At 33.7% G+C, this 23,580-nt stretch overlaps 1 protein-coding gene across 1 annotated transcript in view; it reads right to left on the reverse strand.

The window, feature by feature from the left end:
* Nucleotides 1–23,580, reverse strand: part of LOC115875348 — a 45,484-nt gene that overhangs the window by 21,372 nt on the left and 532 nt on the right. The gene's annotated exons all lie outside the window — the stretch shown is intronic.

Consider the following 23,580-nt stretch of genomic DNA (forward strand, 5'->3'; position numbering starts at 1 on the left):
ACATACATAATAATATACTTATATACTATCGGCTTTATATTTATAATTAACAGCCTAAATAATAAACTAAGATTGTTAAGTTTTGATATACTTAAGTTTTATCTAAATATGACATTTTCTAGTACAGCTTTAGATATATACCTTAAATAAAACATAAGAATCAGCACAAACCTAAATAAACAAGCTATAAAAATAAATATACCAAAAGATTATACTTACAAACTTAAGGGTAGTGGTGTCCGAACAAATTTTTTCGACATGTGCCATGTAAAATATTTGAGATTTTCGAATTTTAAGTAGTCGAATGTTTACATGTACCCACATTTTTTGTATATTTACTCCAACTTCAGAAACAATAGCGTTACTGACAATATTTTACCATTATTGAAATCCAAGTTGAAAAAAAACTAAGTAGTTTTTAAATAAATTGATAAATTACAAAACTATTTGTTGAAGGAATAGTCCAGAAAGCAATGAAATTGTTTTGTACTTATTTTCCCAGTAGGTGCAGTGTGTAGTTTATTCGGATAGTCTGTTCGGGATGATGACATTATTAATGGAAATAACAGTCTGGCACATCTCAAGTGGAGGAAAGTCAGTCTGGCTGAAAATTTGCGGATGCAAAAATTTGACAGATTTTTGAAATCCGTAACCCTGATTTTCCCATGCTTGAGATTTAACGTATCATTTGAGACTATTATAAACTACGAGCGTGTGTACCAGCGACTTCGTTCGCGTCGAATTAATCATTTGTAATGGTGATGATAAAGCAAAGCAAGAATTTCCATTAGCATACAAACTGGATAAAATTTTCTCACATTTATGTCTTAGCATGAGAAAAAACAATATGGCGATATTATTATATAACTTGGTAATATTTGAGGGGTAGTTTTATCTCATTGGAATTTTACTTTCGAAAAATCCGTTTGCCAAAAATAAGCTTTTTACGTCAAGCACTTTAAGCAGAATCGTGGTTAAGAAATTACCCAACTTTTTGGAACTCCCTGTATGAGTTTTTAAAAAAATTTAAAATATGTAAAAAAAACAAATAAATTATGCTTGTCCTAGCGTTTTCCCGAAAGACTACCGTTTTTTAAATAACAAATATTGTAATATTTGAGGGGCGTTTTCACCCTCTTGGAATTTGAGATTCGAGAAACCCCTCCTTATCGAACCTCTACACCCTACAGTCAATCCGTTTGCCAAAAATCAGCTTTAAACGTAAAGCAGTTTAAGCAGAATTGTGATTTGGAATCGTGATTTTGAAATTTATAAAAAATCTTAAAATATGTAAAAGAACAAAATAAAATATACGTGTTTAAGAGTTTTTCCGAAAAACTCACCGGAAAAACTCGAATTGTAAAGGGGTGAAACACCCCCTTAGAATTCGAGTTTCGAAAAATCCCTTCTTATCGAACCTCTACACCCTAAAGACAATCTGTTTTCCAAAAATCAGCTTTTTACGTCAAGCGCTTTAAGCAGGATCGTGATTAATCAATGACCAGATTTTTCGAAACACCCTGTATACATTTTTAAAAAAACTTAAAATATGTAAAAAAACAAAATAAAATATACGTGTTTAAGCGTTTTTTCGGAAACTTGACCGTTTTTTAAACAAAAAATATTGTAATATTTGAGGGGTGGTTTCACCCTCTTGGAACTGAAATTTCGAAAAATCCCTTCTTATCGAACCTCTACACCCTAGAATCAACCTGTTCGCCAAAATTGAGCTTCTTACGTTGAGTGGTTTGAGCAGGATCGTGATTAATCAGTATGTCAGTCACTTAAGGATTTTATATATTAGTATATATAATCAAAAACAAGTCTGGCTGATTTACAAAATTGACAAATGAGTTTGGCGGCATCTTGAAAATTGCAAAAATAATAAAATTTTTGCTTTTATTTTCACGGATTTGAAAATTTGTTACATTATAAATAATACTTTAATTTTATAGAAAATACACGTCTGGCATCATTTACAATCACGAAAGCCCCGCCAGACTCACAAGTCAGGCTGTACTGTAGTACGTATTTTTAGATGTGAAAATTTTTGACACTGCAAAGTACCCTTTCAGTGCTATTACGGAATGTTTTACAATCGCCATTCGCTTTGGCATTAAAATGTGTATAAGAGTACCAAATTTCAGGAGAAACGGTTTATCAATGTTCTTAAAATTAAACAAAATATATTATTTTTAAACCTTTCTCGGGCTGTAACTTCTTCGAAAAGTATTTTAGGACATATGTTCATAGGAACTTTTTGTTTTATATTTATTTGTAGAATCACCCATCAAAGTTAGTTACATTATTTTTTGACACCCTGTATATGAAATTTGCTTAGAATAACATATCGAACAATTCTATCACTGTTTGCTGACTAGGAAAATAAGTACCGAAAATCTTCACTACCTCATGGACTAGAATATAATATGTTTAAGAACTTATAGAATTTTACGCAGAATTTAAATATAAAATTAAAATAGGTGTTACATTAAAAAACCATATAACCATTTCATTTCCAAAAAATATTATATTTGACATATTTTCCTTATTCTCAAAACAAATAAAATAATGAATTTTACTCTATCGCTGACTCACTCTGTATATAATCCGTTTATTAATCTATTCTTTACTAAAAAAACATTGCCAGCTTGTTTGTATTTTTAGTTTTATTGTTTCGACATATACAGGGTGGGTCTTAAATAAGCACAAATATTTTCACGGGTATTTGCTGAAAAAAGGCAAAAAAATTGAAAATTTTATTTTTTTTTAATTTTCTCTTAAAAAACTATAAAAACTTATATAAAACATATCTTGTTAATATGCAACATAGATTAGTAGATTAAATTTAGAACGACTAAAAAACAGGAAAAATCCAGTGATTCTCAAAATTGAAAAAAAAGTCTTTTTACATTTTCAAAGTTGAATATCTCGGTTATTTTGGACTTATTTGAAAAACAGCAAAGGGAGAATATATTTCCTTTATCAAGATCTACCAACTCTGAAAATATTTGCAATTATTTGAGACTCACCCTGTAGGTATATGAATGACATAAAAAAGAGTTTGGTTTCAAAATGTTGTAACAAACACATGAGTGAGATATTACTTATATTTTAATCTATTTAAACAAAGTCGAAAAAAAAATAAATAAAATTCTACATTTAAACAATATCTACCGTATGATCGAAACAAAAACGGCGTCCAGGTAGCTGGGAAATGACGATCGACGCCATTTCCCATATAAATTTACATATAAAATGACAGCGATCTTTATTTCATAGTCATCGCTAACGCCATTTTTTTTTCGATCATACGGTTATTTCTAGGTCTATTAAATTATTCTATTCTATTATTTATCTTTAATCTATTTATTCAGAATTTTTGCATTACAATTTACAATTACCGATAATGAGAAGATGATGCTATGTTTATGTATTCACACAAATCTTATTATATTATTAATTAAAGTTATGTTGGCGTGTATATCTAGGAGAAAACTTGCACAATAAATTGAATTTTGAAGAAAACCATAACTAACATTATTTTATCGATTAGTTCAATTAAAGTGCGTTGAACCTAAAACATAAGACAAATTTTTAAAACAAAAACGTAAATTGGTACTGGTTAGTTGCATTTATCTAATGTTAATGGACGCTCGTAGACTAAATGACGTCAAAGTGGCGGGTTTTCCCAGTAACTGGCTGCATACCCGCTGGTCGTGCATTTCCTTAATTGGCATTATAGACTTTAAGGCGTTTAATATACTTGCATATGTCTATTTAAACTATGAGTAAAAATCATGTTTAAAGATATAACAGTGGCGGCGTCGCAGGGATGGCAAACTTGTGGATTTATTATATTAATTAGTTCATGATAATTATTTTATTTCGTTCTGATCCCAAGCAAGTTTTTTCTTTAGGTTTCATTACAAAATGTTGGCTAGCATCAGGGTTATTTTAATTTTTTGATATTACGACTCTATAGAATTTTTGTTTAAGCACTGCCTATTTCACCAAGGGATGTCTCTACTTCATAAAATCTTTTGTGTGTTCCCCTTTCTTAAGTTATGACGAGTTATAACTGATCAAGCAATCTCAAGGCTTTGATAAAAAAAACAGTATCTGAGGCGGATCCACAGAGGCCAGTTCTCCATCTCCGACATTACCCGTACCAAAGTTTATGGCACCAGCGCACACTGGCCGAATTTGATCAAATCATGGCATAAATAGAAATATTTACTTTTAATAATTGGTCACAAAAATGTCAGTGTTGATACTCTACTATTCCAGCAGACTAGTTACACATGATTTTGACACGATAAATGATTGATTTATTGTTTTAATTTAGGTCAAAGTTGATTAAAATCGTTGGCAAGTTTTAAGCGTGTAGTTAAATAGATATACATTTGATATGTTCAAATGTATTAAAAAGCTTTATTTAAAAGAAAAAATAAAACTACAGTTATGGAATGGGGCTACTGAGCTATAGAATTATTTAATACCAAAAAATGATAGTATAAGTCTGTATTTCAAAAATCATATGAGATAATTAGCGAGGTAATATTATGTTCTTAAGTGAATTATTAAAAAAACAAAATACAAAAAGCATTTTGTTTGTGTTTTCACCATATTTCCAATGCCACATATTTTTTTCTATATTATTCAGTGCCTTTCTATACATATAGTATCCACCAAAAAAGCTTGCCCGAAGTTGCCCGCAATAAAATTATACAGTGTAATCTAAAAGTCTTACTTTCGACTAAGTTATGCAATATTTGTTAGATTTATCTGCATTCAAATTATTTTAAGAATTTTTTTACTGTAGACATATAAAAGGCCAAAAGAGCTAATAAAACGTGCAAAAAAATATAGTAAATCTTAATCATCAGATAAACATTTTTCTAAACCTCTTTAACATTGCTTTATTAGCTTTGGACTATTAATATAGTGGAGTATGATAAATGTAAACAATACAGAAGATATTTACATACATTTTTTTTTCTTTAGACAAAAGGGTATTAATTTTTCCTGTTAAACGTAAAACTGTTAAAATTCAAAATATTAGGAACATCATTTTATAAATTTATTTTTCGGTATTACCATTTTGTGTTAAATGTAAATTATTAAAACTAGAATTAGTAATATCATAAAAATTTAAACATCTAAAAAAGTGGGGATCGTATCTCCACATTCCACCCTAGCATATGCTACTATTTCTTCCTCAGTGGAAGAATCTATAATTAAAATGTTGCCTATTTAGTTCATATAAACGATATTCTGATTAGCCTAGGTTACCCCCTCGGTTACCCTGTATAATACAATTTCTGTTAAATATGAAAACAAAATCAGTTTATATATTTAGGTAAATTATGTTGATTTTTTATAGTTTCAATAAAATAAAACGCGTAACTCTATTTATGCCATGATTTGATTAAATTCGGCCAGTGTGCAGCGGTTGTCGTCTCGGCGCACACAGTGATCTGGTGTTTCCCCATTGTCCCCACAGAATCTGCATTCGCCGTTGTTTCTCAGCTTCAATCTACTGAGGTGTTCGTTGAAGAGACAGTGTCCTGTTAGAAACCCCGTGACAGTCCGAAGATTGTTCTTACTTAAATCAAGGAAAATCTTTGAGTTTTCTCGGTCGTAATAAGTTGTGAGAAACTTTTTCGAGTTTTAGACCGTTGGAGGAGTTTCATTCCAGGTTACGTTTTCGATGATTAAAAATGACACGAGATGATACAGACAACCATCATTGTCATGTATGAACTCGTTCTCTGTCAATCCACTCAATAAGTATTTACTCGTTGTTTTGCTCACGAAAATTCCAATTACATTTCTATGAGATAGTTACTTGATAATGGTCCAGTCCTTTTCATTCTATACAGTAACACTACGAATGAATAAAATAACACTTCACGCTTTCAAATGCAACATTTTTTGATTCTGTACCGACTAGAATGATTTGAGGTGACTAATGCATGCATTTCTCAACATGAAGAGGTCCTGTTTAAGTAATCTACTGCCCATATCCTTTTAAAAAGTGATATGGAAAACAAATTTGTATATATGACACGAGTACGATATGACTTACGCAGAAAAAAAAACGACTAGAGTCGACCAGTACGACCAGTACAACATAAACCTAGCATCGGTGTGCATCGGGCAAAAATACCCTAAGTTTCTGTTCGTTTGTCTGTATGTATCTAAAGGTACATTCAGGCTGAGAGCGTCGAGCGTCGCGTCGCGCGCGTTTGCGTCGTGTCCGCCCCGTTGAACTCGAACCCCGACGCTCAGCAGACGCCTGAACTCAAGACCTGAACGGTCTAATTTAAGTTGAATTGATTCCATTTCGACACGCGGACGCGACACAAACGCGACGCGACGCTCGACGTTCTCAGCCTGAATGTACCTTTAGTGTTGCGTTTGGAATCGCCATGAATGTTTTTAGGCATTTGGATCAATGTATGTTTTGGTGCTTGAAGAAGCGACAATAAAGTCGCGAAACGTCGCAAAAACATAATAATTGTTTCCTTTCGAGCCTTCTCAAACACCCACGATTTTTTTTCTGCGTACTAACTACTGGGAACTAACAACTATCATAATGATATGAATTACGTGCAGAGGAAGTAGAGTCGGCTGACATTTTAGGATTGGTCTCGACGAGAGTTTTTGCGTCATACGATAAGCTGGAAAAGGGTGATTTATGTGAGAAAATACCTGGATAAATGGAAAATTTCCAGGGAAAAATAAACCAGCGATGGAATTAGCAAATCCAGAACTGAGCACTCTGAGCAGTATTGCGGTTTTGGAAAATACACAATAACTTCCCAACGAGAACTGTATGCAATATCATACAAGCTAGGCATTTTTTGACCAACTTTGAATTGATGGTTATTCAGTTGATCGCTTTTAGTTCCGCTTGACTATCGGATAAGATGGCTGTTTCTTGTTTTTGATAGTTCCTATCTAAGATAAGTTGTACGCTTCTTTCGATAGCGTAGATTTCTACCTGAAGGATGCTGGGGTAGGTGCCCATTGGTTCGGAGAAATTATTTTTTAGCCTAAATACTGCTATCCCTGTTTTTGCTTTGGTTTTCGAAGCATCAGTATACCATGTTATGGTCTTTTACCTGCTGAGCAACCATTTCTCTCTTCCAATCCTTTTTATGTATCAATACTACAGTGAGGGGTTTCTCAAAGTTGTACGTTCTTGGTACATTACACTGGGAGTTGGAGGAGTGGATTTTTCCTTTTGAGGGTGTTTCAAGCTCCTGAGCTGACAATGCTCCCAGTACTGTTTCCGCCAATGACCATTATAATCATTGTTGCACTGGCATATCTTCCGATGATAATGTGCAGTGGTGTTAGGTTTCGAATGATCTCCATGCATTGCTATCGTTGGGCATGTTCGCATGGCTTCTGTAATGCAGATGTATGCCAATCTCTGCGTTTAGTACGGTTTTGCCTTGCTGTACGTTGCTTTAGTTTCGTGTACCATGCAACTGCACCATAAGTAATCATGGGTTTTCCTATCATGGTATACATCCAGCCTCATCTGTTTCCCTCCAGTCTGCTGCATATCGAGAGCCTTTGTGGTACTTTTGCTAAAAGGGTGAAACAAAAAAATAATGTTTTCATTTTCTGCATTTTTTTTAAAATGCAACATAACCTAAAATGGGGCTAAAGTGCATTTAAAATTCTTACATTAACGTCTTCTAACCATACTAGGTGAGAAAAGTGTAAACGTAAAAACTTAATAAATAAAAAAAAAATCACAGGGGTATATCTTTGCAATCGAAATCTTTCAAATTAAATATCTCCAAAACTTATGCATTTTTGAAACACAGTTTAGATGGGGCGAATATAGAGCTCCACTAGCTCTATCCGTAGAGGCTTCACTGGTAGTTTAGCTACTTACCGTTTCCGAGAGGGGAAACATCTTATTTTTATTTATACACCTTTATTTTTTTCTATAATTTAATGTAGCAACCTCGGTAGCAACCAAATGTCAATATTTTCGAAGTGCCTTCCACGCTTAATTTCAACGTTAACATCTTAAAAATTAATTAGAATAAAAAAAGTCACCCTTCTAAGGATACCCGGATTTTGGTAGCTCAACCGGACTACAAGTCCGGTAAAAAGGAATTACAGACCTAGTCGGGTAAAATTTGTAATTTGTAAAAGCATTTATGAATATACAATAAGAAATAAAATACTTTTGTTCCGCAAATATCATCCTAATCATAAAAATTTAAAATATTTCAAATACGGTTTAACTTAAGTGTAGAACATTATACATAAAATGTGTTTATAATTTTATGCAGCATCCAAGAAGCCTAGAAAAAGAATGATTCTGTTTAAGATTAGTAAATTGGTATCCACTTCCGTTTAAACTAAAAGTACCATTAAAGTAAAAAATATCTTAAAAGGAAAATACGCCTCTATATATTCACATTTTTTTCATCTCACATTCATAATTAAATTAAATCCTAAAAACCTTTAATGAACGATTGTATGAAAAACCCTGTATATATTTTTCAAAGATAAATAATTTTAAATGTAGGTATTGCCATTTTAAATAAACATAAATAGGTATTTGACGAAATGCAACTATTGCGTTAAACGCACAGTCTACGAGAAGGATGGCCACAACTGCTTGGGGCTTCCGCTCTAATCGACTGTCGGAATCTCGATACGTTTTTCATGCCACTCACGAGCGGATCAAATTGGCAGTAGTACCAAAGGCGTGTCTCCCCCAGTCGATTCGAAAGTGGGGGGCATCGAACCTACTACGATTACAGTTGTATTTACGTTAAGTACTGTTAAAGCAGGTCAGTGACCTATAGCCTTGGCTATGACTTTCCCATTCATATTATTTATTTTAGAGATTGTTTGTTGCTAGCCCGACAAAAATGGAACCGAATCTATCGGTGACGAGCGCTGGTAAGAAATTGTGCGTGTTTTTTACTTCGATACAATATGTATGTCGATCCTTTGGTACCAAACGATCGAGAATAAATAATATAATCGGACACGCTCTGGGCATGACAGCTAAATAATTAATTTTGGTAATTAACTTACAAGTAATCAGGATTGAAATTGGGTGTAAAGTTTAGGTTTCATGTATGATTTTATGTAGGGGTAATTTGATCAAAATATTCGAAATTGGGATAGTCGTTAAAACTTTTAGAAGGACCTTCCTTTGACATATTACATGAAAGCTCAGCTTTAAAGGTAAAACATTCAGTATATCCGTCCATGGTTCTAGGACCCGGGGTGAGTCTTCGCCGTCTCAGTAATTATCCTCCACTCGTTGCGGTCCTGAGAAGGGTTTCCGGAACCGGAGCTGTTTTTCGGAACCGGGAAATTTGGTACCGCGCCTCTTAGGAACCGGGATTTCCCGTTTTTTTTGGTACTGACTAATTTTTCTTCAATGGTGGTGCAGTTCCTCAATCAGAAAGCAATGGATGGTTTTTCAAAGTAAAATGGATAAAAAAATTGAGATTTTTAATGAAAATAATATGAAATTATTAAGTAATCAGTCATGAAAAAATTAACATGAATACAAGTAAAGAAAAAAGTATATAGGTAACTTAAATTTCACATCAAACAACAAAAACCAACTTAATTGACTTTAGTCTCAAAGTCAAGCCCTAAAATACTGAATGAAAAATGCAAATATCTATTAGAATATAAAATAATAAATATTATAGGAACTTCAAAAGAGAAAAGATAGGAAGAACAATAAGAAATAGCATCATTCCTTATTTAGAAGAGTTTGATTTCGACCTCTAGAAAGTACCAAAGGACTTTCTCAAATAACAAAAAAAATATTTTTTAATTATTGTTACCGAGACCCGGTTCTGTGATGGCCAAAAAGATCTGAACCCTAATTGGTAGTATTAATTATAGTTTTCAGAACTGTACTAAAATATTTTCGTTCAACGATTGTGGAGTTCGTAAATTAGCAAGCAATGGATGGTTCTCAAAAGTAAAACCGATGAAAAATTGAGTTTCAAATGAAAATAATATCAATTATTAAGTCATGAGAAAGTAAACATGAACACAAATAATGAACACAAGCAAAAAACAAAGAAAACACATAGGTAGCTTAAAAATTACATCAAATAACATCAATCAACCTCGAAACCAACTAACTAAATTAGAAGAAAAATTAACATTTTGAATTAAAGATGAAAATGCCTATAAAAACATAACTAATACATTCAGCAATATTATACTAAATAATAAAATAACATATTTAAATTTCAATAATTGCTAATAAACATTATAGAAATTTCAAAATAACTTCAGAAGAAAGAGCAGTAAGAGATAGCATCACTACTTATTTAAAAGAGTTTGATTTCGACCGCTAGATAGTAGATATCAAAAGTCTTTCGCACGTAACAAAAAATATGTTTGTTTATTATTATTACCGAATCCGGAAAGTACCGAAAGAACCGGGAATTAATAATTTCGAGTCCCGGTTCTTTGATGTTTCAAAAGAACCGGGAATTCCCGGTGCTTTCGGTACCGGGATGCATTTTTCCGTTTTCATACGGCTAGCGCAACCGATTGCGTTAATCTCATAGGAAACGGACTCGAGACCTGCAACTCCGTTTACTAGTGGTCATCGCAACCCATGCAAAGAAGCGCTTGCATGGAACTTTCTAGGTATGCTTTATTTGTAGTCACTTAGGACACAGAAAATGGGACACTCAATATTACTTGTAACCGCTACACTATAACAAATCTCTAAGAATTAAGATTTAAACAATTTAATTTGACAATTAAATAAATAAAGTTACAAAAATATTATTCCAACAATGAAAATCATAATAATTCCATTCATTGATTTATATAGGGTGGATTGCTATAATTGTAATGCCATGTACGTATAGGTCAAACAGGTAGGAATTTAGATATAAGAATTAAAGAACATATAAAATATATTAATAATCTCCAGCGAAGTTCCGGTTTAGCAACTCATTGTATATTAAATAGTCACACAGTTAATGGAAACTCAATTAAGTTATTAGATGGAGAAACAAAAGGCAGACGCTTAAATTACCTAGAATAGTTAGAAATATTAAAATCAGCTAAAAACGACAATAATGTAAACGACCAACAAGGATTTCTGAATACATTTTTTATTACCACTATTGTAAACTCCTTAAATCCACCACCATAGCAAATTATCCTTAAAATGTAGTCAGACGGTTAGATTTTAAAGAACTCTTAAAAATGCCTAACTAAGCTAGGGCGGATTTACCCAATTTCTTAATTGCTATTCCTTAATTCTTATTTCTTAGTCTCTAATTTGTAATTCTTAATACACAATTCTTTATCCCTTATTTTTTTAGAGACAGTTATCCAATGTCTTAATCCTTATTTCTTAATTCTTAAAACTGACACTAGTAGATCAAATCAAATCGTTTTTATTTCGCTGTGTTATTGTGTACAATGAGGTCCATACAAAAAATTACAGCACTTTCGGGTTTGTTTATAACCATGGCTTGTTGTGTCGCTACTCTCATGAATCGCCACCGAGGTTGTAGGCGATTTGGGGTTCGCCCCATGAATAGAAGAAAGGACATGGAAGGCAATTTTGGAACTCTAATACAAGACATGCCTTCCTTGGAATGGGACGAACAACAGTTCACAAGATACACAAAAAATTAACATTTCAAAATTTCACGCATGCGCATCTACACTTTTTCCTAGAAGTTGGGAACTTTCAAAATAAAGAATTACGAACCGTGGTTAAGAATTAAGGATTAAGACATTGTATAACCAAACTAACTGCATAACACGCATTTTATCTTTTTATAATTTAGCGAATAAGAAATAAGAATTAAGGAATAGCAATTAAGGAATTGGGTAAATCCGCCCTTACTCTTTTTAATTTTTTTTTGATACATCTAAAAGCGTGTTTTATTAAAATTCTAATATTTCAACGATGTTTCACAAGGAACCAACCACCGACTCAGCACTATTTAATTAAAAAAAAACAGATTGACATATCAACCACGTCTTAAAGCTGTGTTGCCGATGAACTGCCTTGCCAATATTAGCATATTTAAACGTTAAAAGTTACCTATTAGATTTATCTCTCAATCATGTTGCTTTTTTGGACTCCAGAATAAAAATACCTCATTATTAATTTAAATTTATTAAATTTAACACCTATGCAGGTCCGCCTGTCATATTAATAATATTATGACTCATTATAATAATATCATTTGCACTGGTTGCGTTAACCACTTAGTAAACGGAGTTGCAGGTCTCGAGTCCGTCTCCTATGTGATTAACGCAATCGGTTGCGCTAGCCGTATAGGAAACGAAAAAATGCTACCGGGATTTCCCGGTTCTGAACCCAGAGATGGATGTTGTCACGCCATCGAAATTTTGGGAGCCCAAGTGATCTTTTGTTGTTAAGAGCTTCTTCCCAGACCATTTTGAATTGTCTTGAGTCATGTATGTCCCAGCTATCTTAGTCTTTTGATTTAATTTCTTGTACTAGAGTTGGCCTGTCGTATAGTACTCCCATCCCAGGAAGTCAAATATCTGGAAATAACCCTGGAAAGTAAACTTCTATGAAAGGCATATTAAGAACATTTACAGTTCAATATTTACAGAACAATATCCCAGAAGGTGGCCGGCCTAGCTCCTTAGTATATCGATCTGCGGAGCGGAAGGTACAGGGTTCGATCCCCAGCCAGTACGGCCGCTTTATTTATTTAAATAAAAATATTTATTTATCTAAATAGAGCGACCAACGAGCCGCTACTTCAAGGGAGGCAATGACATACCACCTTGAGTATATTTGCCTTGTACAGCCTCTCAAATAGTGCCGTTCGGATTCGGCGATAAACTGTAGGTCCCGTGCAGTGGCGCATATACGGGAGGGGTAATGGGGGTAATTACCCCTCCCAGGAAGAAATTTATAAATAAGAAAATCTGGTATAAATTAAAATTGCCACAAAATAAATTAATAATATTAATCAAAATAGAAATCTAGAACAATCTAAATTTATTTTTTTCGATAGTCACAACACCTTTGAGCAAACATTTAATTTAAACCTATTATTTTATTTATACATTGCCACTACTCCTCCCAGACTCACTGTCTGGATGCGCCACTGGTCCCGTGTACTTGTGAAACACTGATGACATACATCACAAGTACATGGGAGAGGTAGCCGACGCTCTGTATAGAGTATGGCACTGTAAGAAGATCCCAGAAGCTTCGACTATCCCAAACTTTCGAAACACAGTTTAATAGGAAAGAATATAGAGCTCCACTAGCTCTATCCGTAGGGGCGTCGGCTAATTTCAACGTTAACGCATTAACAATTATTTAGAATCATAAAAAAGGTCCCCTAAAAACTCACGGGTTTTAATATCTCCATCGGATTATAGGTAATTTGAGTGATTTTTTTGCGATAAACTGTTCTATAGCCCCGTTAGACTTTTTCATAATTTGTTTCGGAAGCAGATATTCACTGCTTAGGGACTCTATTTTATCAGCTTAAAATACGTAAGTTCCTTCATTAGCAATGCCTTTTAAGTGGCTCAACTTTGACGTAAATAAAATTAGAACAGTTGCGTTGTGTCGATATGTCAAAGCGTTCTGCACCAATTGCTAGGGTTACCAGATGAAAACTTGTCCACCCATGGCAAGCATTCCCAAAAATCCGGATAAAAAATCGGGACGTCATAATTTTTTAACAATTTAAAACGTTCTAAATAATATAAGTTCAAAAAATTTAAAAGTAATACCCTGTAAGTGATTATATATCGAGAAACTATAGTTACCCTCGTTGAATGTGACACTTTATGTCAATTTAATAATCTGTTTTCGTAGTTTTATGCTCAGGTGTAAAAGTGCTTTACTTTTATGCCTATAGGCGTTAAAATGTCTTTTTTATATAGTCAACCGCGTCGCAAAAATTAATACTTTTGTGACGTTTGAAAAAAAAACATTTTTAACTTTCAAAACTTAAAATTTAGGAAGTAAAACAACGAATTTACACTGCTGAATTTATCGACGATTTTTTAAGTAACTAAATTTATTGAAACTAATATATTATTTTATATTATTGCGACATTTCTTAATGGAACATTAAAATCCGGACGCTTATGAAAAATCCACCCAACCGGGCGTGGTGAAAATCCGGACACGTCCGGATTAATCCGGACCTCTAGCAAACCTACCAAATGCTAATTTTACTTCAGTACTGACAATGATTTTACCAGTAATTTCTCGTATATTCGAGAAATTTTTTGCTAAACATCGTATATATTACAATATGGTATTAAGAAATGTGTTAAACGACATCCACTGAATAAATAGGAAAATTCCCAAACCTTATTTACTATAAATGTCATTAAACTTTTCAAGTAATTCAAGATACATCTAGTAGCTCAAAATTTCCTTCTCCTTCTACACTAACAATGTTAAAATTTCTTGCAAAATTTATTTTATTTATCAAGATAATACAAAACTCGTCCTCAATTCAATTTAATTATTAAATTATTCAAACTAAAGAAAGTTTCTGCAATAATAAATAGAGATAGTAATCTTATTATAGTGTAACAGAAAAAAATAATCGAATAGGCCTATATAAGCTCGAACATAAATTTTTCGAATAGCGTTATAAATAGAAAAATTGAAATGAGGTCTACTATTTTGTAAAGAACATTAAGTTTTTTTTTCTTTCTTCTGGGTCTTTAATGGTCGGCAATTTAAATTTCTCCGAACACAGGTATAACATTATAATACGATAATAATAGGGTTACCTTCATTTGTTTCAGTCTAATAAATTTGAGGACCATTTTTAACGCAGGTTATTTTTTGGCCAATCATTGTTGTCAGTCGATGTTGCCAAATTTTGGAAAACTCCGAGATAAAATTTTACGAAGAAAATTGTTGGAAGCAATTGATATGCTGTAACCAGATGATAAGGATTGTAGGTACCTACTACCTACATAGATGTGTTTCTATGTACCTACATATATTATTGTACCTGCATAGGTATAAACAGCTATTAAGGGTTGGCACAATACTGGAACCAAGTACACTTGGATGCTGCCATATAACTATACTTATAATAATGCTGCACGCGTCTCACTTGTACGTTACTTATACCGGGTGCTGTCTCAAAAGTGATCCACTTTTGCCCCTATAACTTTTTTATTTTTTGATAAAAAGAACGAGATTTGGTATATTAGTATAAGATATAAATTAAGATTGATTGACGTATTCAATTGTTTTCGGTCACTTTCGGTTTCACCGGAAATATCTACAGTTTTTGATTTTTAAATGGCCCCTTAGGTATATTTTTTTTACTTTATTAGATAGAAAATGACACTTTGAATAAAATGACATATTATATGTCAACTTTTGACATTCTCGCTTAAAAAAATCGTATTTTAAATTTCAGTCTAGAGTGGCTGTGTTAAAAATAGTAATTTTTAATCAAGGAACCTTGGAAAAATAGACTTGATCGTCTAATGTTGTTTCTGACTTGTCCTGACTGGTTAAAAGATACCCAAATCGTATTTTTAATCATATCTCAATTTTATCAAATGGAACGAGGTTGGCTCATTTCATTAGCATATTTGGAAAAGCATTTTTTTACAATTAATTTGGTACCACACACTTGGTACAGTATGATGGAAATGGCGTCCAGCCAACTGTATTTTTTGTTTCTTCTCGTTCATACGGTATTACCAATCAAATTGTTGTTATATTTACAGAATTTAAAATGTTTTTTTTAACTGAAAATGTCAAAAGTTGACATACCTATTCTATGTAAAAATTGATATACTTTGAATGCCATTTTCTATCAAATGAAGTAATAAAACACCAAGGGTGTCATTTTCATATAGTTTCATAAAGTTATTATTTAGTGTCTACGTATAATGTGGTCAAAAAACTAAGTAAAATAGTATGTAAGCTAATAGTAGAAAAATGTAGAATGTTTAGGAGGAGAGTTAATCACCGCGACCTTACAGATCTATTGTATGTTTTCCTTTTTTTTTAGTTATAACGAGTTATAACTCATCATACAGTCTCATGGCTTTAACCAGCCAGTATCTGGGACGGCTCCACAGAGGCCAGCTCTCCATCCTCGATATGAGCCGTACCAAAGTTCATGGCACGAATGGTCGTCGTCTCGACGCACTCAGTGATAAGGTTTTCTGGTGTTTCCCCATTTTCTCCACAGAATCTGCATTCGCCGTTTTTTCTCAGCTTCAGCCTACTGAAGTGTACGTTGAGGAGACAGTGTCTTGTTAGAAACCCCGTGACAATCCAATAGGAAAATCAAGGAAAATCTTTGATTTTTCTCGGTCGTATGTTCTGAGGAACTTTTTCGAGTGTCTTAGACTATTGGAGAACTCGCAATACAGATTACGGATGAAGTCTTCCAGGTTCTTCAGTTCCGCTTTTAGTTGGTTTCCGCTTGGAAAACAGAACGGTTCTGGTTCAGTTAGTGGAGTGCTCGCTCCTTCTCTAGCTAGATCATTTGCTTTTTCACTGCCTTCTATCCCTTAGTGAGCGGGCACCCAGAGTAGGAGGACTTTATTTTCTTTACCTAATTTATTCAGCTTCTCTAGGCATTCTTTGACCAACTTCGAAATGTTGGTTACAGAATTGATCGCGTTTAGTGCTGCTTGACTATCGGATAGGATGGCAATTTCCTGTTTTCGATAGTTGCTATCTAAGATAAATTGTACGCATCGTAACGTAGATTTCTGCCTGAGAGATAGGTACTAGGGTAGGTGCCTCCTTCAGGCATCCAGCTAATAGTAATAGAAGTAACTAGTTTGTCTTTTTATGCAAAATCTTGATTTATTTTTCAATATAGGATTAATAATAATTACTCTTATTATATAAAACTACTCTAATATGAAAATTATCAGCCTCTAGATAATTTAAATATCAATTAGTAAGTAATATTTTAATACTGCAATAAAGACACATTAATTTATATTAATAATTTCCACAATACTATATAATAACTACTAACTATATAATAATGTTATGTATGTTTAATAAGAATACAATATGTATATTTAATAAGATAATAAATTATGTATTTATTAAAAAATAAACGTAATATAACCTTCATCTAACACAAAGCAGCGATATTTTATAACACCAAATAAAATATAGAGATTTAAATGGAAAAAAGAGTTTGTGCTGTAACTACGTAATTACGTTACCAATTAACACCGGCCAATTATACAAAATCGATAAAAATAGTTTGAATAAACTAATTAAATCCGCAAAGACCTTAAAACGCCACTTAAATAATATGTAATTATAATATTTGTAGGTGTGTGGCAATGCTAGCAACAATTTTACAATTTATATGGTCATTGGCATTTTCGTATGAATTTTTATGGACGATTACGAAGTCAAAGTAAAGGTTACTAAAGATATGAAAAATTAACATTGGTATTTCAGTGGCGTACTCTCCAAGAACACATAAAAAACATATAAAAATAAAAAACTTCAACATTGTACTTTGATTTTTATAAACATAATAATATGACACACAATTGTTGTAGGTAAGTTATTATTCTTCACCAACTCAGTTCAAAATAAGCCTAGTAACAGCAAATCGAGTCAAAAAATATAGGTAGTAGTGCTTCAATTGTACTTAGTACTTATTTTTATTTAAGTTTCAACGAGTACAATCTGAATTTTCTCTGACACAAATTGTTGGAATTACCACCACACTTTTTCCCTATTTCGTATAAAATCAAGTATATTTAACTATTTTGGAGATCTATAAATTCATACAAATAAAAGCTATAACGTGATGCATGTAGAATGTAGAATGTTTAGGAGGGGAGTTAATCACCGCGACCTTATAGATTTATTGTGTGTTTCCCTTTCTTGAGTTATAACTCATCATACAGTCTCAAGGCTTTAACAAAAGCCAGTATCTGAGACGGCTCCACAGAGGCCAGCTCTCCATCCTCGACATCGGTTCATGGCACGAATGGTCGTCGTCTCGGTGCTGGTGTTTCCCTATTTTCCTCACAAAATCTGCATTCGCCGATGTTTCTCAGCTTCAGCCTACTGAGGTGTTCGTTGAGGAGACAGTGTCCTGTTAGAAACCCCGTGACAATCCGAAGATTGTTTTTACTTAAATCAAGGAAAACCTTTGATTTTTCTCGGTCGTAAATTCTGAGGAACTTTTTCGAGTGTCTTAGACCGTTGGAGGACACCCATTCCAAGTTACGGATGGAGTCTTCAAGATTTTTCAGTTCCGCTTTCAGTTGGTTCCCGTTTGGAAAACAGAACGGTTCTGGTCCAGTTAGTGGAGTGTTCGTTCCTTTTCTAGCTAGATCATTTGCTTTTTCATTGCCTTCTATCTCTTGGTGAGCAGGCACCCAGAGTAGGAGGATTTTATTTTCTTTGCCTAATTAAACGTGATGTATAGTACCATATTAGACGCAAAATGCAGCAATAACAATTGAGGGGTTTAGAGGTGAACTGGATCAAGTCCTAAAAGATAATTGTGGAGAAAATAAGAGTTAAAATTTTAGGTACTGAGCTAAAAATGTTACTTAATTAAAATAAAACAAACTGGAGAAGAAAACTTTACACAATGCTTTATTATATTTTAAAATGTATAATTACAAACTAAAGTAACTCAAAATACAACTGAAGTCATTTTTAAGAATGTTTGTTTATAATTTTTGGACTTGAACCATTTTATCTCTGAAAATATTTGAAATTTTAGATATAAATTAGATCATCGGTACATTCTTCTTCGTCATTAAGGGATTTGTTGACTTCACATTATCTATTAATAGTGTTTTCTCCGATTTGTATAAAAATTATGGTATATTGGCGGTATAAATGGAAGATCTTTTGTGTGTTGCCTTTTAGAGTGTGTTAATGAAATGATAAGATTTTTCTTCCTCGTGCAGTTTTATTCATTACATTTGTAACAAAAATATATTACATTTGTAACAAAAACAGCCTAATTTATTGAGATAGTAATAGTGAAAAGAATCATAAGTCAAACGATACTTTCAGAATCGATAGAATCAGACCTTTGAGATGGGTGAAAATCTGATTCACTTGGTGCAAATGGTTCAGACTTTGTTTCATTGTCATCCATTTTATCAATAAAAGATTTTTTTAGCTGTACACTTTAGCACGTGTTTTAAAATCGCTCGCAGCGTTAAATTTAATGGACTTTATCTAGTTCTTTTCTGAAAGGAACCCACAGAATATTCAGAAACGAAACAGAGATAATATAGCTGCTTAATGAGTGAAGTATGACTTGATTCATTTTTCAAGTGGAAAAAAAATATTTTATAAACGTAAAAAGACGATTATATCTTAAAATAGTAGGAAATTGGACTTGATCCATTTTAATTCTGACTAATCCAATTGAACAGAGAAGTGGACACGTTAAAAGGTTTATTTATAATAAAGTTCAATCTATGATGTTATAGTGGATCGATTATAATTAGCTTTTAAGCAATTTATAGCTAAATCGTTTATACATTATAAACCATATTTCCTGCATAACTATCAACAAACAATAATAGTATGGCTTTTCCATGACAGTGATGTTAGACAACAGAGATATTTAGACTTTTTATACAATAACAATTATTTAAAAAAATATGTTTTCTGTGATAATGCCAAAAATGGTTGTACTATTCATATTTATTATAATTTAAAATACAACCATATGTTTTTATTACAAAGCAGATAACACCAGTACCAAAAAAACTTTCTATTTTCGTATCTCCCTGTAATCAAAATATGTATAAACTTGCGTTTAAGATCATTGGTATGCCGGTCGACTTTTCAACAATGTCTCTATAAATCGTTTCCTACATAATGGTACCATAAATTATAAATGTTATTTCCTAAAACGACAAGAGGTCGTACCGCGCGCGTACAAATGTATGTGAACGGTACCACGCTAATTTGGTACTACCAAACTGGCCGAACTTGTCCGTCTAGATACTTAATTTGATAACAGCTAAATTATCCGAGAAAAAAAAACGTAATGTATTCACGTGTACAACGTCTTATGTAACCTATATCTTTGTGTAATATGTTGTTTTTACTGTTACCAATCCTATTAGATTGTACCCTTCGAATTTGGTTAGCCGTTACTTTATCTTTGAAAAATATTACATTAAAAACTGCTATTAGTAAGAGGTTAACTGGAGAATATTTATCTAATCCCTTTATATTACAATTCTAATAACTTTGCATGCACAAAAAATGCACAATTATGGCTACTATTTTTTGGACATGTTTTGTGCCACGAAATCACCCATAAGGTTGCGCATCTTTTTATTTTTTCAATCAACGATTACACCAATAAAAATGCAAAACTTAGATTTTGGACTCAGAAGCAGTTTTCACACTGTAACTAGAATTGAAAATATATCCTAAATTCGATTAGATGAAATATCCTAAATTTAGAAACGAATACTGTAAAGTTAATTGCAGACGAATTATATTTAATGATGTTTTTATTACCTATTTACATAAATATGTTATAATTCTTCTCTATAATTGAGTATACATATTATGTTAATGTGATGAAGATGAACAAGGAATGTGATGAAGGAACAAAGAATAGGATCACTCACGAGAAATCAGATGCCGCATAGAAAAAGCCAGAACCGTTTTTAACCGTCTTGGAAAGATCCTATACAATATACACCTGAATATTGCTATAGGAACACAGGTCCTAAGATGCTACATATTCCCCACGCTCCTATATGGAGTGGAAGCTTGGACCTTGACAGATGCTACATCTAAACGCTTGGAAGCCTTTGAAATGTGGTGCTATTGCCGCATACTTAGGATTTCATACACTTACATGTCAAACAATACCGTGATCCAAAGAATGCAAAAGGAACTAGAAATTATAAATAGTGTGAAAGTGAGAAAAATGGCATACCTTGGGCATGTGATGCGTAATGATAAATACCAGCTTATCCAACTAATACTGCAGGGCAAAATAGACAGTAGAGGAGGTCAGGGACACCGACGAACATCATGGCTGAAAAATATTGGACAGTGGACGGGAATGACTACCGTACATTTATTCAGGGCGGCTGTCAATAGGATTATATGGATCAACATGATTGCCAACATCCATAGAGGATAGGCACTGAAAGAAGAAGAAGAAGATGAAGATTGAGATGAGAAAAATCACACATTTTATATATAAAATTATATGGGATATATCATAGATTGTCATTTGGTCGTATGTGATACATATGTGTTTGGAATTTTGGCGTATGTGATACTAAGAACTTTTTCGCCTGTCTCTGTCTTGGTAAATTTTCCCATAACAACAACAAGCCAAGAGTGTCACCATCATGGATCACTGGGCGATCCCTTCCTAACAAATACAGGAGTTAGGCAAGAATGTGTCTTAGAGCCTCTCCTATTCAACATATTCATGGAAGCGCTCTCCATTATAGTGGACAGCAAACTGCAGGAGAGAGGATTGGGCATTAGATACAGATACGAAGGTGGTCTGTTCAACATAAAAAGACTCAGGGCAAAAACACGTACAAAAATCATCACAGAACTTCAATACGCTGATGATGCGCTCTAGTTGCAAAAACGTTACAGCAATTACAAGAAATGTTGAACTCATATACCTGGGCATATGAGGCTTTGGGTCTTAAGCTAAACATAGAAAAAATAAAATCATGTGGACTCCCGCAGAAGATCAAACAATGCTATAAAAATCGGTGAAGAACTATTGGAATATGTACCTCGGCAGTTTTATTTCGGAAAAGGCCAATATCTACTCTGAAATTCAGCACAGGATTAGCAGCACTTCAAGAGCGTTTTGGAAATTAGGGACAGGGTTTTCTACAATCACGACTTGAGCACAAAAAAGAAACTCGCAGTGTACCGAGCAATAATAATCCCCACCATGTTGTATGGGAGCGTAACCTGGATGCCGTACCGTCGACACATGAACGCATTAAACAAGTTGCAACAGAGACACCTTATTAAGAATCAAATGGTTCCATCATGTCTCAAACGTATCGGTCCTTGAAAAAGCTGCAAGAGTATTGGAGTCGTGGTTACATAATCCCGCTTAAGATGGGCTGGTCACATATGCAGAATGCAAGAAAACCGCATACCAAAATCTCTGCTTTACAGTTAGCTTGTAGACGGTAAGAGGAGGCCGTGTGGATATCTCAAAAGGTATAAGGACATTTTCCACGAAAACTTAAAGGGGATTAACATGCAGAATGAGTGGGAAGAAACAGCTTATAATAGAACTCATTGGAGAAGAATTGTAAACTCGTTGGTGTGGGGAATTTTACAGCGACAATCAAAAAGTAAAGAGGCAACAAAGCAATGAGATTTTTGAATGTCCGGAGTGCGGTAGACAGATAACATCACGTATCGGGCTTTTCAGTCACAGAAAAGCTCATGAATGAAAACGCCTTGCGTGACTAGCTTCTGATGCGTGTCAAATACTCGTTAGCGAGAGATATATTGGTTACCCACCGTTTTGTGGCTATTCTCGTGACTGCTTTTGCAACGCCACATAGGTGTTATGGGCCTATGAATGATGGGCATTGATAAGCCTTTGATATTTCAATTAACCAATTTTAATTTAATGACCAGCTCAATTAGTCGTTTCGTCGCTGATGCATAGTATTGATATGTTATTTTATACATTATTAAAAAAAAGATTTAAAAATAATTTTACAGAATTTAATCGAACGGAGAGTGAAAAAGCCAGCGAGCAGCGCGACTTCGTTCAAGCGGCAGCTGTGCGTTCGACTCGACGTAAACTGTGACATGGGCCAGAACAGTAGGTTAATAAGAACAGGAAGGTAGCGCACCGAACCCAGCTTAACTTTCAGTAGGTGAATAACCCCCGTTCGTTGTCGAAATGTCAACGACCTCATTGAGCTGCTGCTGCTGTTGATGTCTGCTCGAAGAGAGCGAGAGACGGCGAAGCGAACCAACACCCTGCAGGAACGTACCCGATGTGCTCGCATTTCGGAAAGGTCCGGGTAGAAAGTGCAACTTGAGAGACCAAAGATCACGACCGATCTAAGTACTCGATTGTGGAATATTTGTAAAGATCGTAAAAGAACATACAAAACGCTAGAGATGTTGTAAATGTGTACAAAAGCTAGGGATGAGCGATACCACGACTTTTAAATCATACCTACTGTTAACTGATACCTTGATATTTTGTACGTGCGTACATCTTTTATATTTTGCTTATAGAAACATAGTAGGTTCTTGTAAACATATATCAAATGTCAAAATCAATTGTCATCTTTAGTTAATGACGATTTCGACTGGGCTGCACCGGTTCTATTCGAATGCTGTCAGGTCGAGCAACTGCTCAAAGAGTTGCACTTGCACAATGCTGGAGCGAACTGGACAGAACCAACCATGTATGACGGTTCCAAAATTATTGCACTGAGTGCTAGTTAACGAAGCTGCTCTAATGCAGCCGAACGAAAAAACAATCCCCATCGGGTCAATTTTCCATTGCCCTTGCTTTGCTCTTACCATTCGAAATT

This window comes from Sitophilus oryzae, unplaced genomic scaffold (assembly GCF_002938485.1).
Source record: "Sitophilus oryzae breed Bouriz unplaced genomic scaffold, Soryzae_2.0 scaffold_1375_pilon_pilon, whole genome shotgun sequence".
Lineage (NCBI taxonomy): Eukaryota > Metazoa > Arthropoda > Insecta > Coleoptera > Curculionidae > Sitophilus > Sitophilus oryzae.